The 15,420-nt window shown below is 47.1% G+C and overlaps 1 long non-coding RNA gene across 1 annotated transcript; it reads right to left on the reverse strand.

Annotated features, from left to right (window-relative positions):
- Positions 1-4,081: 4,081 nt before the first annotated feature.
- On the reverse strand, positions 4,082-5,943 carry LOC142915625 (uncharacterized). The gene is made up of 3 exons (XR_012936036.1): positions 5,891-5,943; positions 5,525-5,586; positions 4,082-4,379 (listed from the first exon to the last, which is right to left on the reverse strand). It is a non-coding gene; the product is annotated as an uncharacterized LOC142915625 (long non-coding RNA).
- Between the last annotated feature and the right edge of the window lie 9,477 nt (positions 5,944-15,420).

The following is a 15,420-nucleotide window of genomic DNA, read 5'->3' on the forward strand; positions in this document are numbered from 1 at the left end:
AGTGTAGTATATAGTGTAGTGTATAGTAGTGTATAGTAGTATAGTGTAGTGTATAGTAGTGTATAGTGTAGTGTAGTGTATAGTAGTGTATAGTAGTGTAGTGTATAGTGTAGTGTATATTGTAGTGTAGTGTATAGTGTGTAGTGTATAGTGTAGTGTATAGTATAGTGTAGTGTATAATAGTGTATTGTATAGTAGTGTATAGTGTAGTGTATAGTAGTGTATAGTGTAGTGTATAGTAGTGTATAAGTGTATAGTGTAGTGTGTAGTACTGTAGTGTATAGTGTAGTGTATAATAGTGTTTATTGTAGTTTATAGTGTAGTGTATAATAGTGTTTAGTGTAGTGTATAAAAGTGTTTAGTGTAGTGTATAGCGTAGTGTATAGTGGTGTAGTGTATAGTGTAGTGTATAGTGTAGTGTATATAAGTGTAGTGTATAATAGTGTTTATTGTAGTGTATAGTGTAGTGTATAGTTTAGCATACTAGTTATTACGTGACTAGTGTAGCTAGCCAGGTGGTGACCACACCCGTGCGTGCATGTCCACTCGTCCATGTCTGCAAGTAAGCGCTCGTGTGTGCATGTGCACCCGCGTGTTTGTTCGTGTCTGTATGTACGCACAGTTACACATGGTTCGCTCGTGTGGGTGTGTAGTGGAACGCACTGCTCATGAAAAAGTTGCCTCGTTACGCGATAAATGATGCGGCACAACAGGAGGGAACTGCAGGGATGAGGCTCTCCGCTCTTGGTGCTATGAATTAAAACAGTGCCAGAGTGGAGAATCCTGTCCCTACAGCTCGTAGATGTGACGGAGCGAGAGTGATCAACGGACAGCCACCATGGTTGCCAGGTAAGGGGAGACCTCACCTGGAACTCTCCTGCACACGTGTTCCCCGTAAACATTGTCGCAATAAACGTACGATCAGGAATCTTTAAAATATCAGACCTTTGTTGTTCCGCAAGAATATTAACGCTCAAACTCGTATCGAACTCTTCATGAATTCACTTGGTCAAACAGTTCAGGTACTCGGCAAAGCACTTCACCAACCGGTATGCAACAGTTAAACAATCTACTCCAAATCAACACCGAAATGTCAAATTATCATCCACCATTGACTTCCACATCGATGGAAGCCATTTGCCATGACGTCCAAGCCATTAAACACCGGAACAACGAACGTGCCATTCAAGTACATCTTGAAACCCATTATCTGAAGTACTTTGTATTAAACAATAACTAAATAATAGAAACACATTTACAATATTTAGCGAAGTTATAGTCACGGACTTTTTCCAACTTTAGCTCAACAGGACCACAAAAGCTCAGATATTGGTTCATAATAAATTAATCAATCTGATTGAAATCATCAACTGGCTAAACACTTTTCGATTTCAACATCACCTTATAAAAGAATAACATTTTAAATATAAGCGCACAACTTTATCTATCTGTGATGAGCGCTGCACTTTCCGTTGTTTTCATGCAGGGGGCGCTGCAAACCTACGCACCCCCTGCATGGACGACGGAGGCGCAGGGACAGACGTTCGATTACGTTGGAATCGATCTGCAGACGCCGGTCTTCTCGCACGGCCAGCAGCTCGATGTCGCCTTATCTCGATCCCGCAATCCCAAACAGGTGAAAGTCCGCATCGAACCGAACCCCCGGCAAGGCCATCGTCTAACTTAACGACGAGAGAAAATTAACGCGAAATATCGTTTTCAATGAATAAGCTTTTAATGAAGAAATACAATTATACAATTCAAGACATAATACAATTAAAAGCTGTTTCATTTTCAAACTTCAAGACGGAGCATCGGGAGCTTGCGTGGAGGCATCGTTCTTGTGCAATTTTTTTCGTGACTTTCCTGGCCCAAGGCCGCAAATGGTTGAGAGGGGCGCCGCAGGCTTGCTTCAACCCTTGGTCGTGAACATCCAGACGTGAATCAGCAAGGAGCATTTCACGTCCTAGTTCGACAAAATCTACGTCAACACGTAAGACAAAACTACAATTCGTATTGTAGAGAATGAACCTCCTCTACGTGTAACTTTTAAGCAGTATGCCTTGTAACTGATTAATGATCCGAGCGTGCTCCCTATTTCAAAGACAATGAGTTGCTGCAGAGGCCGACGCTTCGTGAAACACAAAAGTACCCTTTGACCTGTATCACAAGAACAACGTGTCTCACCTGAGTTCTCTGTACAGGTTACTTCCAAACACACACACTTTGTCCTAACATTACTTAATCAATCTAGATTTGAACACTTAATCAATGTTTGACCCTCATAGACAAAATGTTACATGTACACGCACAATCAGACAAGTATTCATTCTTAATTATTGACAGGCATATTAACAAAATTGAATTACTGCAGTGAAATATCCTGCATCAGGTTACATCGTATTAACAAGAAGCTATTTTAAAAATACGCACAATCTGCTTAACAGTGGATGTAAAACATACTATTGTGCCATTCAAAACGAATAGGCCATTACATGCTGGCGAATTCTAAACATTAGCGACAAATTACAAAACTGAGATGAAACATCAATCATCGCCCCCTACTGACAGCTTCTTGTTCACATACTCTTTGGTTCTTTCAGTAAAGCCACGTAGGTAGAACAAATAATAATAGATCACGACGTTTCGATCGTAACACAAGCGGTCGTCCTCAGGCGGAAAAAATAATAAATGCTGGCCGGTGCAGGGCCACCACCCTGTGCCACACAGGGGCAGCTGCTACTTGGGGATGCTCTTCGAGTGCTTCAGACGAAATACAAAACTCCGAGTTGCCGAGGCGATTACGCAAGCACCGTGTAAATGCAATTATTATAACATAGTGAATGCTTGGGGGCTTCTTGGCTCTCACTCCTGGTCAGAGATCTCCCCAATCCACGGGTCCAAAAAGACTGGCCGCTCGCTCTTACTCTGCAGGTTGAACCTAGGAATTGAGTGTTCAACTTCACATTCTTGTCATTAAAGGCCTGTGACAAAGGTGCATCTATTGTGGCGACATCGTCTCTGGCTTACACATCTACCGGGTCTCCACTTGACGTTGTATTGTCTAGGAGTAACTCCACCTCCACTTCCACAAACTGCCGGGAGTTGCCTCGCTCTGCCTCACAGTCAGAATTCACCCCCTGCTTGACGTTGCCTCCATCAATGTGAAGGTCCGATTTTGGAGTTGAATCTTCATCTCCACATTTCACCTTCACTTCTTCGCTATTCACCATCACTTCTTCCCTCTTCACCATCACTTCTTCCCTCTTGACCATCACCTCTTCATATTTCACCTTGATACCTTGAAAAGTGTCCAAGCTGGGATTTTCTTCCGGTTCTTGTTTCATGAGGGATGGGCTTATTGTGGCACTTTGACTTTCACAAGCTGATTTCAGACTCCACTCCTTGCAGATCTTCTGATGCTTCCATGTACTCTGGTGTACTTGAAGATTTTATGAATGTGTAAACGCCTTCCTGCAGAGTGAACCTGAAGGGTTTCTCTCCCGTGTGTGTTCTCTGGTGTGTTACAAGAGGAGATGAATGTGCAAACGCCTTCCAACACACACTGCACCTGAAAAGTTTCTCTCCCGTGTGTTCTCTGGTGCACTTTAAGATGTGGTGACTGTGTAAACGCCTTCCCGCACAGAGTGCACTTGAAGGGTTTCTCTCCCGTGTGTGTTCTCTCGTGTACTTGAAGATTTGATGAATGTGCAAACATCATCCCGCACAAAATGCACCTGAAGGGTTTCTCTCCTGTGTGTATTCTCCGGTGTTTTTTAAGAACAGATGACAGTGAAAACGCCTTCCCACACACAGTGCACTTGAATGGTTTCTCTCCTGTGTGTGTTCTCTGGTGTTTTTTAAGAACAGTTGACTGTGAAAATGCCTTCCCACACACAGTGCACTTGAAGGGTTTCTCTCCCGTGTGTGTACTCTGGTGTCTTTGCAGACTTGATGAATGTGCAAACACCTTCCCGCACATCGTGCACCTGAAGGGTTTCACTCCCGTGTGTGTTCTCTGGTGTCTTTGCAGATTTGATGAATGTGCAAATGCCTTCCCACACACAGTGCACCTGAAGGGTTTCACTCCCGTGTGTGTTCTCTGGTGTTCTTTAAGATGTGGGGACTGTGCAAACGCCATCCCACACACACTGCACTTGAAGGGTTTCTCTCCTGTGTGTGTTCTCTGGTGTTTTTTAACAACAGATGACCGTGAAAATGCCTTCCCACACACACTGCACTTGAAGGGTTTCTCTCCCGTGTGTGTTCTCTGGTGCTGTGTCAAATTTCCAGTCCGATCCGTGCTGTATGCACGCTGGTCGCATTGTTGACTTGTCATACCGAGCTGCGCTGAGTGCATTTGCTCCATCAGACCAATTCTGCGGAGGAAGCGTCAGAGGAAGCGTCAGCTGCAGACAGAAAAAAATATCCACACCATCTACACGACAGTATCGAGGCACAGAGGAATGCATATATAGTCACATGTGACTTACACGTCTATACTTATTCATATATTCATGATGTAGTAAAAACGTTTCCCAAATTCATCACAGGTCTGTGATGGCACACAATGAGAGGGCAAATGGTTATAAATATGCCTGGAAGCCCTCGTATCTTCAAAATGAATGTTCACCCATACCTCTAAGCACACAATTTCGGCAGTCTGGCTACAAAAGGAATATATATGAGAGCTAAATTCAGCTGACATAGCAAAGGGTGTTGAAAACAATACTATTTGTGTTAGGCAGAAATGCATAAATCAACGTTCAATCGCAACTTAGAGGTGTGAATCCAGGCTCAGATGTCCTTGAATGCTGGGATGAACAGTTCCGACTTCAGCTGAATGTGTGTGCTGTGTTAACTTCCTGTTTCCATTTATATGAAGAGTTCCAGAGGAAAACAAAAGTAAACTATTGTTACGCTATAACCTCCGTGTTCAACAGAGTTAATAGACGTTACTGCAAACACAAACTGTACACTGTCACTGGGTAAACAGGCGATGGCGTGTCTAGAATCACGCCTGGCCACCTTCATCTGCTTGGCATGAATGCTTCCTCACTCCACCAAGTAATTAATTGAGGATCAACGAACATATCCGAGGCTAACTGGAGTTTGCGTGTCTCTCTCCGTGGTGAGATGTTAACTACCTCACCTGGTATACAGGAAGTCGTGGGTTCGATCCCGACCCTGACACCTGCTGTATATTTGGAGTTTGCGCGTCACTCCGTTTAGCATCTTTGACCGATAGACATTGACACACATATTCTTGTTGATTTCGATAAAGTTACGTAGATAGAAAATAACAATAACAGATAATACAATTACATTAAATAAAGACTACTTGTCTTGCGATCAAAACGTGAGTTTTTTTGCTTTATTTACAATATTTTTTTATTTATTTTCATTATGTTATTTTTATTTTATTTTCTATCTACGTGACTTTACCGAAAGAACCAAGAATATTAATTCCTGCAGTCACCAAAGTTTTAAGTCAAAACATTCACACACGTTGACAAAGCCTCACCTTGTGTTGTTGTGGGCAGGTCGCTTCTGATAACAACAGCGGTATAGCAGCTCAGGCTTGGCCTGGTGAAAAAAATAAAAACTGCGTGAATATTTACAATAAAACAAAGTTACAAAGTAGCGAGACGGGTGAAGACAAATTAAACTTAAGCGAGATAATTAAAGTGAATGCAATCAGGCGAGGGCAGGAGGCAAGGCCCCGCGTGGCAGGGCCCCGTGTTGTAAAGTTCCAACCTGGACATCGATTCCCATGCTCGCTGCTACTCAACTGACATCCCTACGAGAGAGAGAGGCTCTACCTTGGTAAACAACAACAACCACCACAACAACCACCACCACAACAACCAACACGATGATAATTTCTCACCTCGGATTTCAGTGCAAGAGCAAAGCGATGGCTTCCTGTTACCTCGTGACGTCACGCGGCAGTTGCATGTGACATGACGTCACGTCCGGGGTACAAGACACACCCCTCCCACGAGCGGCTCCGTAACTGAATAAAATTATGTTAATGAGCCCGGGCCATATGTCGAGGGATGGGGGCGTGGTTGCTGAACCCGTCCCAATCAACTCGCGACGGCTTTCACGAACTCATTATGTTAATGACCCGCCAGTCACTGGGCGTAGCTTTGCTCAAATAAGGATTGTACCGGAACAGATATCGGCAGTGACCAAGAAGAGGTGACGTCACGCTCAAGGGCGCGGTGGACGGGGGTGGGGTGAATACCTTGGTGACATGACGTCACTAGCGAGGCACACCTCCCCCTGGCGTTTCACAGCGATGAGGTCATACTGAGTGGTGACGTCTCAGAGCGGGAATGGAGTTTAAGTTGATTTAGATTCATTTTCCATTGCTCCATCTCTTAAACAGAGACCCCTTGCGTGCGTGAGCTCAGCAACTACAACGTGGACATTACTGTGTGTACACACTGTTTCTGTGTGTACACAGTGTGTGTACACTATGTGTATACACTGTGTATACACTGTGTGTGTGCACACTCTGTGTATATACTGTGTGTGTACACTGTGTGTGTATACACTGTGTGTGTACACTGTGTGTGTGTACACTGTGTGTGTACACTGTGTGTGTGTACACACTGTGTGTGTGCCTGAGTCTCTGTGTGTGTGCCTGTGTGTGACACCTGATAATGATTGCTTGTGTTGCAGTCGAAACGTCGTGAGAATTTAATCGTTTTATAGTTTTGTTATTTTATTGTTTCCCTTCTACGTGACTTTACCGAAAGAACAAGAATAAATATCAGCTCAATGTTTTCAAGTAAATACATTTTGGGTAGTGAATAAATTATAGTCTAAAGAAGCTACACATGACGAATTGTAGGCAATTATAGTCATAATCAAAGACATGTTTAAACAATCACGTGGTCCCTGTAGTCGCCGTTAGAGACACAAAATCTGCATAAAAACAGTTCATCAACATATATGAATACGTTGATTCGAATAAGCAGAGTTAATTTCCTATTTATGGCATGCCGGCTATGTGTCAGTTTTCGATATCAACATCACCTTATAAAAGAATAACATTTAAAATAAAAGCGCACAACTTTATCCGTGATGAACGCTGCACTTTGTCGTTTTCATGCAGTGGGCGCTGTAAACCTACACGCGCCCCCTGCATGCGAACGACGGACGCGCAGGGACAGACGCTCGATTACATTGGAATCGATCTGCAGACGGCCAGCAGCTCCCTGTCGCCTCATCTCGATCCCTCGATCCCCTACCAGGTGAAAGTCCGCATCGAACCGAACCCCCGGCAAGGCCATCGTCTACTTAACGACGAGAGAAAATTCACACGAAATGTCCTTCTCAACGAAGCCTTCCGGATGTAAATTGATACAAGCTTTTAATGAAGAAATAACAATCATCTAATTCAAAACACAACACAATTCAAAGATGTTTCATTTTAAAACTTCAAAACGGAGCACGGGGCGCTGGCGTGAATGCGTCCTTCGTGTGCCGTAAATGTTGTGACTTTCCTGGCCGAAGGCCCTAAAATGCTTGGACCCTCATTGGTGCACAGCGTCTCAACAACAGAAGTGGGGCTTGCTTCAACCAATAGATACGAACATCCAGACGCGAATCAGCAAGGTGCATTTCTAGTCCCAGTTAGACAAAATCTACGTCAACACGTAACACAAAACTATAATTCGTGTTGTAGAGAATGTACCTCCTCCTATACGTGTAACTTTTAAGTGGTATGCCTTGTAACTGATGAATGATCCGAGGGTGCTCCCTATTTCAAAGACGATGAGTTGCTCCAGACGCTTCGTGAAACACAAAAGTACCCTTTGACCTGTATCACATGGAACGTGTCTCACCCGAGATATCTATACAGGTTACTTCCAAACACACACACACACACTTTGTCCTAACATCACTTAATCAATCTCGATTTGAACACTTAATCAATGTTTGACCCTCATAGACAAAATGTTACATGTACACGCACAATCAGACAAGTATTCATTCTTAATTATTGACAGGCATATTAACAAAATTGATTTACTGCAGTGAAATATCCTGCATCAGGTTACATCGTATTAACAAGAAGCTATTTTAAAAATACGCATGGTCTGCTTAAAAGTGGATGTAAAAAATACTATTGTGTCATTCAAAACTTGTAGGCCATTGCATGCTGGCGAATTCTAAACATTAGCGACAAATTACAAAACTGAGATGAAACATCAATCATCGCCCCCTACTGACAGCCTCTTGTTCACATACTCTTTGGTTCTTTTAGTAAAGTCACGTAGGTAGACAAAATAATAATAGATCACGACGTTTCGATCGTAACACAAGCGGTCGTCGTCAGGCGGAAAAAATAATAAATGCAGGCCGGTGCAGGGCCACCACCCTGTGCCACACAGGGACCGCTGCTACTTGGGGATGCTCTTCGAGTGTTTCAGACGAGATACGAAACTCCGAGTTGCTGAGGCGATTAAGTGAGCACCGTGTAAAAGCAATTATTGTAACATAGTGAATGCTTGGGGGCTTCTTGGCTCTCGCTCCTGGTCAGAGATCTCCCCAATCCACAGGTCCACAAAGACTGGCCGCTCGCTCTTACTCTGCAGGTTGAACCTAGGAGCTGAGTGTTCAACTTCACATTCTTGTCATTAAAGGCCTGTGACAAAGGTGCATCTATTGTAGCGACATCGTCTCTGGCTTACACATCTACCGGGTCTCCACTTGACTTTGTATTGTCTAGGAGCACGTCCACCCACACCTCCACTTCCACAAACTGCTGGGAGTTGCCTCACTCTGATTCACAGTCAGAATTCTCCTCCTGCTTTACGATGTGAAGGTCCCATTTTGGAGTTGAATCGTCATCTTCACATTTTACCTTCACTTCTTCGCTCATCACTTCTTCATATTTCACCTTCACCTCTTCATATTTCACCTTTATACCTTTAAAAGTGTCCAAGCTGGGATTTTCGTCCGGTTCTTGTTTCATGATGGGCTCATTGCGGCACTTTGACTTTCACAAGCTGATTTCAGACGCCGACTCCGCTCCTTGTGATGCTTTTGTGTTCTCTGGTGTCTTCGAAGATTTGATGAATCTGCAAACGGCTTCCTGCACAGAGCACACTTGAAGGGTTTCTCTCCTGTGTGTGTTCTCTGGTGTTTTACAAGATCAGATGACTGTGCAAATGCCTTCACGCACACACTGCACTTGAAAGGTTTCTCTCCCGTGTGTGTTCTCTGGTGTTTTTTAAGAGCAAATGACTGTGAAAATGTCTTCCGACACACACTGCACCTGAAGGGTTTCTCTCCTGTGTGTGTTCTCTGGTGTCTTTTAAGAGTAGATGAATCTGAAAATGTCTTCCCACACACACTGCACTTGAAGGGTTTCTCTCCTGTGTGTGTTTTCTGGTGTGTTTTAAGAGCGGATGACCATGAAAATGTCTTCCCACACACACTGCACCTGAAGGGTTTCTCTCCCGTGTGTGTTCTCTGGTGTGTTCTAAGAGTAGATGAATCTGAAAATGTCTTCCCACACACACTGCACCTGAAGGGTTTCTCTCCGGTGTGTGTTCTCTGGTGTGTTTTAAGAGCAAATGAACCTGAAAATTTCTTCCCACACACAGTGCACTTGAAGGGTTTCTCTCCCGTGTGTGTTCTCTGGTGTGTTCTAAGAGTAGATGAATCTGAAAATGTCTTCCCACACACACTGCACCTGAAGGGTTTCTCTCCCGTGTGTGTTCTCTGGTGTGTTTTAAGAGCAAATGAACCTGAAAATTTCTTCCCACACACAGTGCACTTGAAGGGTTTCTCTCCCGTGTGTGTTCTCTGGTGTGTTTTAAGAGTAGATGAATCTGAAAATGTCTTCCCACACATACTGCACTTGAAGGGTTTCTCTCCTGTGTGACTTCTCTGGTGCTGTGTCAAATTTCCAGTCCGATCCGTGCTGTATGCACGCTGGTCACATTGTTGACTTGTCGTACCGAGATGCTGTGCTGAGGGCCTTTGCTCCATCAGACCAGCGTCAGCTGCACACAGAAAATAAGAATATCCACACCATCTACACGTCAGTATCGAGCCATGGAGGAATGAATATATACAGTCACATGTGACTTACACGTCTATATTCATTCATGTATTCATCACTAGCTGTACTACCCGGCTTCGCCCGGGACTTGGATCTACCACGTCCGGCCGCCTATATCTCCCCAGTGGCGATGTTCACACCACAACAGTTACTCGTTTGAGGCTGAGTCGACCTAGGGGAGGCCCAGAAGCGGTTCAAATAATCATCACCGGTGGTGGCCGTGAGCGGGAATCGAACTCGGGTCACCGGGTTCGTTGCGCAGCGTAGCGCTAACCGCTACACTACAATGCGTTACGCTTACACACACACACACACAGACACACACAGACACACACACAGACACAACAACAACAACCGCCATTCGCCACTAAGTGGCGGTGACGTCACCACGACGCTTGTGCCAGGCTATGTGCACCCTGAGGCCACGTGAAGTGTCGAACGCCCGCTGGCAGGAGGTCACGGGGCAGACCCAGGTGCCACGGGTCGACTGACTGAGATGACTGGCTGATGCACCACCTGTGCCCCCGACTGTGCCAACCTGCTGTGCTTTAGCCACCCGGCGCTCCGCTCGCTGTTGTGAGTGTCGCTCCTCCGCCCTCCGTTGTGGTTGGAGGGCGACTGCCTCCAACTGCCCAGTAGCATCCTTCACGAGCCTCCTCCACAGAGGCCGATCTTGACACCGCTGGTACCAGTCATCGGCAAGTCCACTCAGCTCCACGTCCTCCTGTACCACATCACTCCATCTCTTCTCTAGCCCGTGCCGCGCCCGCTTAGCCCCCTCAATCCGGCCAAACAAAAGCTGTTTCGGCATGCGGTGGCTGGGCATGCGGGCTACATGACCCAGCCATCGCAGCCTTGCCTGCCGGAGGAGCTCACCGATGGGACCCTGCCCAGATCTTTCAAGGATTTGTGAGCTCCTCACACAATCCAGTCTGGTTAAACCCAGGATGGATCGTAGGCAGGCCAGCCTAAATGTTTCTAACCGGCGAAGATGTTCCATTAGGGGGGTCCACGTTTCGCAAGCGTAGAGAAGGGAGGGAATGACCGTGGCCGAGAAGACCTGAAGCTTAGTGCGGAGCGACAGACCAGGTAGCTTCCACACAGCGTTACGCAACCGATGAAAAGATATTGCCGCTCGACTGATTCGGAGTGAGACCTCTGCTGTTAAACTGGAGCCAGTCATAAGCACACTGCCCAGGTATGGGAAACTCTCCACTCTCTCCACAACTGCCCCATCACCGATTCGGAGTTGTGGGGGTGGAGTGTCCGATGGTACAAAATACCCAGGCAGGTGCTTAGTTTTGGTGGGGCTGATGGTAAGGCCCCACCTCTTAGTGGCACGCTCCAGTCTCAGCAGCAGCGTCTCCAACTCCTCCTCTGACTGAGCAGCTATTACCAAGTCATCAGCATACATAACGTGGTTGAGCAATAGGGAGCCATCCCTTGACCGCACCCGGGCATCGATTAGCCTCCCATTATATCTGTACCATATGGAGATTCCCCCGGTACAGCTATTGAAGGCTTCACGAACTACGTGGTCAAAATAGATGTTAAATAATGTGGGAGCCAGAGGACATCCCTGTCGCACCCCAAGGTGTACAGGGAATGGCTCTGACTCCCGGCCACGTAGTTTTACCCGGGCCCGCTCACCATCATGAAGGTCCTTAATGATCGTGAGCAGAGGGTCAGGTACTCCAAAAGCACGAAGAACGACCCAGAGCCCAGGCCTACTGATGGTATCATAGGCCTTGACCAGGTCAATAAAGCAGAGATGTAGGTCTTGTTGGAATTCCCTACACCTCTGCTGTAGCAGACGGACAGAAAATATGGCATCTGTGCAGGACCGCCCTTTCCTGAAACCGCATTGGGGCTCCGCAAGCCTCTCCTCAGCGTGCCTGGCAAGGCGATGCTGAATAATCCTTGCCAGGACCTTTCCCGGCACACTGAGGAGTGAGATGCCCCTGTAGTTGTTACAGTCTGTGCGGTCCCCCTTCTTAAAAAGGGGGACCACCAGGGCATCCTTCCAATCCTGCGGAACCCGTCCAGTGGTCCAGACTGTTGTTATGATGTCATATAGGGCAGTCTGTGCACAAACGCCACCCTCCCTCAGCATTTCGCTTGGGAGATCATCTCTGCCCGCTGCCTTTCCTGGTCTCAGACTCCGGATCGCCTTCAATACTTCCTCAGCAGATGGCGCCTCAGCCAGCCACTCACAGGGGGTGACTTCATCCAATATTTGAGGCACCGCAGCCTCAGCAGGGTCATCCTCACTTTGTGCCACGATGTTTTCCTGGCTGAGGGATTTTCCCTCCCCCAGGACCTCACAGAAATGCTCAGCAAATCTGCGAACCTGTTCCTGGGGGTCGGAAATTGGATCACCGTTTTTTCCCCTAATGATGGTAATAGGTGTGGCGCTGCAGGTTACTTTTTTGATGGAGTTAAATAGAGATTTGTGATCACGGGCCACTGAGGCAGACTCCATCTCCTCAGCAACCCGCGACCACCACCCATCCTTGCAGCGCCTCACGGCTCTCCGAACCTCCGAGCGAAGGCTGCGGTAAGCCTCCTCATTCTCTGACGTGGGATTCTGTAGCCGATGACAGTGGGCCTGTCGCTTTTTCTCAACCATCGTGAACAACTCCTCTGTCATCCAGGGTGTCTGGGGAGGTCTGGACCGCGTACCCAAAGCAGCCATTGCAGCTGCATGAGTCACAGTCCTAAACCTCGCCCATTTACCCTCGACATCAGGAGGAGTCGGGGACGATGCCAATCCCAGCCGCAAGCGATGATGAAATTCTCGCTTGCAACTTTCATCAGATAACTGAGACCAGGCCACTTTAGGTTGGAATGGGGTCCTGGGTGTACACCCACCACCGGAGTGGAAGAATGGCAGGCGCATCTTACAGATGACTAGTCGATGGTCAGAGGGCAGATCAGCTCCACGGTAGGTCCTGGTGTCAAGGACATGGGCTCGCATTCGCTGGTCCGTCACTATGTAGTCCAGCAGATGTTCTTGCTTGGACCCGGCATGCATCCATGATGTTGTGTGGATGCGCCGATGCCGGAACAGCGTGTTGGTAATTACAAGCCCATGGGCTGCACAAAAATCTAGCAGCCTCCTACCGTTGTTATTGAGCTGATCTGGCCCATGCCCTCCAATCACTCCAGACCAGGTGCCAGTATCATGACCAACTCGGGCATTGAAGTCACCCAACATGACTCTATCCCGAGGGGCCACTTTAGCCAGCACCTGTGACAGGAGGTCATAGAAGGCATCTGACTCATCGGCTTTGCCTGCATCCCTCCACGGATGTTCATCTTCGGTGGGGGCATAAGTAACCACGACCACCATTCCTCGCCTCCGGTTGATGGGAAGGCGAGCCCAAAGTAGCCTGGGGCTTACAGCTTCCCACACCTCACCGCCACGCTTCCACGCCCCCTTCATTCTTTTGTTCAAAAGAAGACCCACACCCTGTTGTTTGGCAGTCTGCTGCCCCGAGTAGAGGACTGTCCACCCCTCATGGTGGCAGGAGCCAGAGCCGGTCCACCGGACCTCCTGAATGCCGCATAGATCCAGGCGGTACCGGTCCAGCTCCCGACAGAGGAGTGGCAGCCTCTCCTCTGCAGTGAGCGTTCGAACATTCCACGTGGCCAACCGTAGTGGCTTTTCGTTGTTTCTGGAGTAGCCCCGAGGGTAGTTATTCAATCTCCTGGCTCCGCCAATTGGGGTTTGGCCAGGAGACGTCATAGACGCCTGGCCCCCCGGGGCCTCCGGCACAAGCTTAGTTGTTACATATTTCAGTTTAATTCGTAGTTTCGTGGTAATTAATTGAAGGTGGAGGGGTTACCAGCCCCTCGCACCCGTCCAGAGCCCCCGTTTAGCCCCTGTGGTGGACGCATATGCCATGAGGGGAGGAGCCAATCAAAATTGGATCTCCCCCCACAGCGCTGTCCACGACAGAGTTGCCCGTCCGGCACCGCGAGGAGGTAGGGGGTTGTTTTGCCGGACACACAGACACACACACACAGACACACACACAGACACACACACACACAGATACACACACACAGACACACATACACACACGCAAACACACAGACAACGCTAACCGCTACACTACAATGCGTAACTCTTCCACATGCGAGGGTCACGTGACAGATTTGACGTCACAGCTCACTTGCCGTCCAAAAAATCTATACATTATTGAGCTCCCTTCCCCCCATGAAAACACAAAAGTGTATTTGTATAATGTTTGCACGGTGTACAGTCTGGAAAGTACCCACATGGCAAATTTCCAGTTTGTTGCATGTCGGGAAGTACGCTAAACATTTTGAACAGACAACACACACAATCACAACTTTGCCTTTTATATATATTTGGAGATGCAGTGAAAAACTTTCCCAAAATTCATCACGCGGTTTCAGTTTTTTGATTTTCAGTTTGATTTATTTTGGTTATAGTCCCGTGAGCCATTCGGCTCTTGAATCGGGTGCAACCACAACAAGCAACAAAACAAAAACACGACCAAGAAAATCATCTTACAGTGACTATGTGTGACTGTGCAAACAGCACTGTCATGGCACGCAATGAGAGGGCAAATGTCATAAATATTCCTGTAAGCCCTCGCATCTTCAACATTAATGTTGCCATAGAAACGTTGTGGGGTTTTTTGCTTCATTTAAAAAAATTAGTATCTGTTATTTTCATTTTATTTTCTATCTACGTGACTTTACCGAAAGAACCAAGAATATTAATTCCTGCAGTCACCAAAGTTTTAAGTCAAAACATTCACACACGTTGACAAAGCCTCACCTTGTGTTGTTGTGGGCAGGTCGCTTCTGATAACAAGAGCGGTATAGCAGCTCAAGCGGGCTTGGCCTGCTAACAAAAGAAAATAAAAACTGCGTGAATATTTACAATAAAACAAAGTTACAAAGTGGCGAGCCGGGTGAAGACAAATTAAACTTAAGCGAGATAAAGTGAATGCAATCAGGCGAGGGCAGGAGGCAAGGCCCCGCGTGGCTAGGCCCCGCGTTGTAAAGTTCCAACCTGGACATCGATTCCCATGCTCGCTGCTACTCAACTGACATCCCTGAGAGAGAGAGGCTCTACCTTGGTAAACAACAACAACCACCACCACAACAACCACCACAACGACCACCACTACCACCATGAGAATTTCTCACCTCGGATTTCAGTGCAAGCGTGGATCGGCAGCCTCCTGTTACCTCGCGACGTCACGCGGGTAAGCAGGTAACGTGACGTCACTTCCGGGGCAAGAGACACGCCCCTCCCATAATGAGCGGCTCTGTAACGAGTGTGAATACCTTGG

The sequence above is a fragment of the Petromyzon marinus genome, unplaced genomic scaffold (genome assembly GCF_048934315.1).
Source record: "Petromyzon marinus isolate PM22_M1 ecotype Great Lakes invasive population unplaced genomic scaffold, UKy_Petmar_22M1.pri1.0 PM_G_Scaffold_33, whole genome shotgun sequence".
Taxonomy (NCBI): Eukaryota; Metazoa; Chordata; class Hyperoartia; order Petromyzontiformes; family Petromyzontidae; genus Petromyzon; species Petromyzon marinus.